Genomic DNA, 7,566 nt, shown 5'->3' on the forward strand with positions numbered 1-7,566 from the left:
GAATCAGGATATTCAGCCAGGATATTCAGCCAAAAGATAATAATAAAGCAGACATTTGCTATGTCTTCCCAAACAGGTTAAGAGTTGCGACTGACTCTCACAGTATAGTGTACCTGGTTTGTTAGTTATAATCATTGAGCAACCATCTAAAATTCAAGCAATCTGTCTGTGACCCTTACTTACCACAAACGCGATCAATTAAATGTTAATCAAACAGTACCTATCAGAGTCCACTGGGGTATTTCGTTTCCTTTTGGTTTCTGAAACCGAATGGCTACTAATTTCCCTTCACTAGCACCAGAAACTTCTTTTTGCATTTCTTCCGGCCACTTCAAATACACCTCGGGATTAACATTCCAGGAAAATAAATAAATAAATAAACGGGAAAGTTCAGGCGGCTCCTGACCAACTAACTGCTTCGTATGGAAAATGTGGAGTTTTCCTACGCATATTAGCATATCGCCAGTAGCAGTGATGCAGATCTGCTAAACCCGAAGCTGCCGACGGCATGCACGAGCTGCAAACCAGCCCTCGCCCCCGCCCCTACTCTCCTGGTGGCGAAATAGATGTCGAGACATCTACTAGTGGAGTGAGATCGTTTGTCTCCGCAATTGTAAACAACTGGATGCACTGGGTTTGCTGAAATGTTTAAATGCACTCCTGACTGTAAACACATCCACTCACCAAGTCGCGCTAAGTCTCCCTTCTCCACCTCTAGGAAAAGCACCCTAAAACTGAATTCTTAATCCGCCCGTTGTGCAGTGGGAGAAAGTGAGGTTACGTTTCCTCAGCCATGCCCAGAGGGTACTTGGTGCTCCGCAGTTGTACTGGGCACTGCTAGATTCCTGGGACCACGTCTCGGGATGAAATGCAAAAAAACACACAAACCCGCGCAGCTGAGCGCGTGGTTAAAGCCAGCACCGACGGCTCCCAGAGCACCGACTACTGCGTAATGACTGTCTCTTTTGACAAAGATTGGGGTGTAGGGAGGACGAATCGGGTGGGGCCCCAGACGGCGTAGGTAAGAAGGAGGTTCTAGAGTCCCCCCCCCCACCTCCGAATCTGGGCTCCCCGCGTGGGGTTCAAAAGGAAATTCAGAAGCAAACAGGTACTAAAGTGCGTCCTAGCCCCTAGGCATCTTCTCTCGAAGGGAAGGCAGTAGCGGGACCTAAGTGACTGAGCCCCAGGCGGACGCTCCAGGTGGGAGGGATGCCGGGGAGAGGCGACCCCTGTCTCTCCTCGGACCGAACCTCCCCTCTCCAGCGTCCAGGTCCACTTGTTAGAGCGCCCCGGCTCTGCGCGAAAGCCGAGGCGCCCCCCCCCCGCCCCCGCCTTTCACAACCAGAGGAGTTGGTTGGCAAAAGTGTCGCCTGTAGAGCCCAACGAGCCCTCGAAGGCGGCGCCCCCAGGGCCCACTGGAAGCTTGAACTGCGAACAAGGCCGACCTCCCACCTCCCCCGGGTGGTCCAGAGCCCCGGGCCCAGCAGAGACCAAGAGAAGAAGGAGCAAAGGTTCTGCTTCCTCGGGCAGGACTCCCAGAGCGGACGCAGCCCGCGGTTCACAGCCGGCAGCCGCCATCCGTCGCCAGCAGCCTCGGGGTGAAGTTCGCCCGAGTCCTTGGGGTGGGAGGTTGGGGGTGGAGGCCGCGAGCCAGAAGAAAGGAGATGGGGACCCAGAGAAACGCACCTACCTAGTCCAGGCGCAAGTTTCGGCGGCGTCCCCAGGTGCGGTCCCCCGCCCCCTCGCCAGGTGCTCAGCCCCGCCGGGCGCCGCCGGTGCCCGGGACTTCAGGCGTCTCAGCCGGCTCCTGCGGGAAACGACTGTAAATCCACATTACTGTTTGAGCTGCCGCTTGGGCCCCCGCATCGCTCTCCTCTGACTGGCGGCGGCGGTGCTCTCAGCCGGCCGCCGCCGGGGGCAGGAACCGAACCTGGCTACTGCCGCGCCAGCGGACGTTCCTTGCCAGGAGGGTGCTTGCGCCCGGGGTCGTGTGTGTGTGTGTGTGTGTGTGTGTGTGTGTGTGTGTGTGTCTGCGCGCGCGCGCGAGAGTGTGTGTGTGTGTGTATACGCGTGTGTGTCCGTGAAAGAGAGAGTGTGCGTGTGTGTGCAAGCAGAAGGGGTGAGCTCAGCCCCCGGGGCACTCGGAGGTGAACTCCGGGCTAAGCCGGAGCCCGCCGCGCTCCCGGGTGCGGGGCGTCTGCACGGCTGATGGCTGTGCTGATGTTGCCGTGGCCGCCGCCGCCGCGCTCTAAGGCTGGTAGCGGTGGTGCAAAAAATGTTTCTCCGCTACTCGAGACCAAAAAACCTGCCCTGTCTACTGAGCATGCCCGGTTTGACAGCTCTACAGCCGAGGGTTTTTTTTTTTTTCCCTTTTCCCCAAGACTCCAGGTTTTAGCCGCAGCTGAGATGGGGGGAGGGAGGAGGAGCAGGAGGAGGGCTGAGGGAGCAGGTAACGGGCAGAGGAAAGGAAGTCAAGATGAGAAAGATCAGGGTGTTAGAGGATGGAGACAGGGAAGGAGAAAGCTGGAGATGGGAGCAGAGGAAGGAAATATGGATCGACAAAATTTAGATTTCGTACCACCCTGAGTTCCTGGCCAGGGGACTCTCACGACTAGCTTTTATTATTTTTTCCCGAGGGTTAGGTGATGTATGGGGTTCAGAGGAGTGTTTGTCACCCCCAAGACCAACCTGGGACAGTGTTTCATAGTCATGACATACACAAACACGCGGGCACATCACGCACACACACACACAAACACACACAAAGGAGCGTGAGCACTGCTGTGCTCTGTAAAGCCTCAGGACTGACTTAGAAAGAATGTGAAGTCTCTTGCCAGTATAACTTTGGCTAAATAAATAAATAAGAAGAAGAAAGAAAAATCGAGCGAGAGAAATTGTTTGGGTCTCTCCTTCTCCCCTCTCCCCCGCCCTTCCAGAAAAGCCAAGCCCGTGAGTGCCATGTGTAAGTGACCCGCAAGCTCTCTCGCGTCCGTCTGTGAGAGCACCACTGACTGCCACCAGCTGACAGTGTGACCCCAGCGCGCCAAGGCCGGCCACCCGCAGCCTCCTGGTGGCATGTCAGCTCAGCACTGACAAAGTCCCCCTGGAGGAGGGGGGGGGGGGGCATCGTTCCAGCTCCTGCCCAGCCTAGCCGCCCTGGTCCCTGGGCTCCCTAAACAGCTCCGCCCCTCACCCCGCCGGGCACCGGGGCACGTACCCCAGCGAACCCAGCGCGCTGCCCCAAGCCCTGGATCCCTCCTTTCCCACCCTTTCCAGCTTCCTAGAAAAAGCGGAAAAGCGGAATCCGCATGTCCAGAAACTCGCTTCGGAAGCCTTAGGAGTCCTACTGGGCATGCTCAGGACTTGGGGTGCCTCGCGTGGAGGAACTCTCTGGCCGCCAACATCTGCACGCCTGGGCCAGATGTGAGACTGAAGAGGGAGGCGTTGGCGCCCTATTGGAGTTTGACTCCGGTTCCGGGAAGGGCGGCGGCGACGCCCACAGTCGCCTTCTTCCCGGCTTCCCAGCGAGAGCAAGACCGTGGGAGATACCAAGTGCCGAGCCAGGGGAGCTGCACCAACTGGAGAAACAGGAGTCTTGCGTACTTCCAGACCCCCTTCCCCCCAGCGCCACCCCCGCGTAGGCAGGTAGGGGGCGCGCAGAGCAGCGAAGAGAGCCCCGCGTGTGTTAGCGGGTACCGCTAACCGCTAGGTAAAGAAAAAAGAGCGAGAAGAGTCGAACCTTCTTTGGGAGAAGGACGTTTACTGATGGTTTTCTTGAGTGAAGAAAGAAGGGCGTGTGTGAATGTGTTTGTGTGCACGCACGTTTGTAATTTTCCTCCGCAAGAGCAGGGACAGGAAAGCGAGAAGCTATTGCCGAGTTGAGAGCCCGCTAGGGGTTGCAATAAGGCACATTTGGAGCCTTGGCTGGCGCTAATTACCAAGAAGAGTTGCTCGCGGCGCGGTGGGCGCACACCAAAGCTTCCAGCTGTTCTCCACCCTGGGTGGTGGCAGCTGCGCGAGGATGGCTTCCGGGCTGTACTGTCTCTGCGCGCCGGAGCAAGGGGACCAGATTCGGTTTTCGAAAGAGAGGTAGTATAGGGTGACGCCAGGGGGAGATCTCGGAACCGTGTGTTCCCTTCTTCCTAGGTTTTGATACAGGTATTTGCAAAGGGGGAATTGTAAGCCCAGCACACCACCGAGGGGAGGAAATGCACCTAGGGGAACACTCTCGGGGGAAGAATCTGGGAATCAAGAGCTGTTTTTTACCCCCTCCATCCCTTTTCCAACACCGCCTTCAGCTTTGGGCAGGAATCATTTGGATCCCTGCCGTTTATCACCCCACCCCCACCCACACCCCACCGCTCTGCCAACAAAGAAACAAAAGATGACAACCCGACTCTGTAGGGGGATAGCAACTGCTTCCAGAACCATCTCTCTCTTGGGCTGTTGAAAAAGCGACGGGGGGAGGGATGGCTGTAAAATCTGTGTCTTGCCACGAATATGTAAACGAACCTTCCCAAAACCTACTACCCTTCTCTGAAACAAAACAAAAACATGTATATGTATAAAGCATATATAAATATCCTAAATAAAGGAAAGATTCCTCATTAAGATCTACCAGAACCCTGAACTGCGGAGGGAAAAGACTTTCAGGATACCTCCTCAATTCCCAACTAAGAGTTCTGGGAGGAAGAAAAAGGAACATCTGGCCAGGCGCCTGTCCAGTGACTCGAAACGCTCTGTGTCTAAGGAAATTCTGTAACAAACGATTAAGGAAATAACTCATAAATGAAAAGGGAATTCTGGCACAATGAGAGGTGGGGAAACCATAACAGCCATGGAACTGGAATATAGGCTTTAAAACCAGGATCATCTTTCGCTCTCACTCTTGCTGTCTCTTTGTTACTCTTTTGGAAGACCCAGGAAGGAAGGGACAGTTGATAACTAGGGATTTCATAAAAGGAAATTCAGCTTGTTTCTGTCCTGGCAATTCGACAGTCCTTTTAACCATTTTTTTGAAAATTCTCTCCTCTGCTGCCTACTCTTTGTATTTTCTCTGACATTCTTCTCTCTCATTTTCCTTACCAGTATTCCACAGCTCCCTGGAGTCCTTAATTCATTTGGTCTGCAGCTGTCTCCCTTTAGTTCCTTCAAAAGCATGGTTTCCATTTCTAATTCCAAAGTACAGAGGGCTCTGTCACTTTTCTTCCTTTCAGAAGAACTGATTTACGGCTTCTGGAAGTCCACAGCCTGATACTGTGGGTAGATTTCCTAAAGCATTTATTCAACTTTAGGGATTCCCTAGACACATTTAAGTAACAGGAAGTTGCAGAATTTTAAAGTCGTTTTGCTCATGGGAGCAAGAATTTCCGTTTCAAATGTGGATACCAAGAAGGCGGCACACTAAATTGCCAGTTTGGGCCAATGTAGAGGAAAATATAACCAATTGTAATGGAGCATACAATCTGTATGGGACGGTTATTCAGTTGCCTAGATTATTTAAATAATTTGCTAGGAATTTTTAAAGAAATATGCTTTTCATTAACAGAGACCACACACATGTACATATACACCTTTATACACTTAATCCCAGAACTAATGTAATTGCATAAATTCAATTCAGCAAATGATTATGGTGCATCTACTATGTTCCAGGAACTCCGCCAGCACCGGGAATAGGTGAAGAAACTGAGGCCTAAGCTAAGGAGATGTTCAAAGATTTGTGAACCATTCACTGATGAATATACAAGCATATATTGAGTGCCCATTACCATGCACCTAGAACAATTTAGTATTAGAGAACAATATTTAGATGTTCTGGCCTTGATTTTTTTAAAACGCATTTGTTTAATCCATAGGTTTCATTCTCTGCAAAGAATGCATAATGGAGAATATCGCTTATTTCAATCTTGTTTCTAAGTACCCTCATAAGTAAGAGAGTAAGTACAATAATATTAGAAGACTAAAGTCAATAACAATTACATAAAGAAAATCAATGGGAACTATCTGAAACGAACGAGTTTTGTTTGGTTGCTTGTCTGGTGGGAAGATGTTTTCAAAGGCACACTTTCAATGCATACTTGTGGTGCCCCATTATTTCCTATTGCAACTTATAATGATGTCATCCAGAGAGCAGCTACCAGCGATTATGAATGCTGCTGGCACCTTAACTTTTGGCTACAATCATTGGAAACAACAGAGGTAGCTTAATGATTTTCTACCCAGTTTCCATAAACAGAGCTGTAAAATTGCAATCACCAGCTTGCTGTTAGGGAGTGCCCATTTCTGGGCAGCTGTGGGCCCCTCTGGGGAAAGCGGCCACATTGGAGGAAGTTCACTTGAGCCTGGATGTGAACAGTTGGTGGCCAGGATTCTGCATCCATCTGTTCAGAACAGAGTCGGGCACATTATTTTTTTCACACACCCAAGTAAGGCTCAGGAGAACAAGTGACAAGCCAGTTAAAGTCTTCTCTTTACCTATTTCTATTTAGTATCCAAATGAATCCTGTAGATCCATTTTTCTGGCTAGAGTTCCAAGAAGAAGCAAAATACTTTTTTTTGTTGTTTGTTTGGGCTTTAGCAAGTCACTTTGTATTCCACATAGCAAGCCCTGCTCACGGAAGTGTACATTCGTACAGAATATCCCTCATTGGAAAGGCTCCATCAATGCTGCTGCACCTTACTTTCAAAATAGAATGTATCCCTAATACAGATTACTCATGACCTTCAGAAACCAAGGCTTCTCAATAGGGTGCAGTGGCAATTCGTTTGGATTATTGCTATAATGGATTCAAATAATTGCTAAGTTTAAAATTACAGGCAATGAAAAGAATGGCACCTTGGTCTTTAATTTATATGAAATTCACTTATATTTGATATGCATACACATATTTGGTATGCATACACATAAAAATATGGCAATAAACAATAATTTCTACCCTCATAAAGATAACATCGTGCCTTCCATTGCAGATTTGAAAGCTAGCTTTATGCTAGTGTTTGTCTTTTTATTGGAAATACTTTTAAGACTATTACTCTTTGGCACTTTTTAACTATAAGAATATTACTTTTTGGCACTTTTTAACTATCACAGTTGTTGAAAAGGGGAAATACTGATTTCAAAATGTACCATGATTTCTGTTTGAGAGATGAAATTATACTTCAGAAAGAGAATTTGAAAAGAGTATAGAACAATTAGGATTGTTCTGTTGGCATTTAAATGCACTTGAACTTCTCTCTAACTTTGTGACCTCATCATAATAACCTTTTAAGTGAATTATTATCATGATTGACTTACAGGTAACTATTAATTTGTATTGAAATAACTAAAGCATTTAGTGCTTCTAAAACGCATGCTTAATAACAGCCATAAGAAGACTTTTATAGCCACATACATTAACAATTGCTATTAGATGCTAACAATTATTAGGATAGTCTATCATAAACAGATTTTAAATGCATTTTATATGAAAATTGGGAACTAGAATGTTATCATTTTCCATGCAACACAATAAACATGAATAATTTCTTCTCAGACTAGGGAAACAGGCTCCCATATGTATCTTC

Source organism: Prionailurus bengalensis, chromosome X (genome assembly GCF_016509475.1).
Source record: "Prionailurus bengalensis isolate Pbe53 chromosome X, Fcat_Pben_1.1_paternal_pri, whole genome shotgun sequence".
NCBI classification, from domain to species: Eukaryota; Metazoa; Chordata; class Mammalia; order Carnivora; family Felidae; genus Prionailurus; species Prionailurus bengalensis.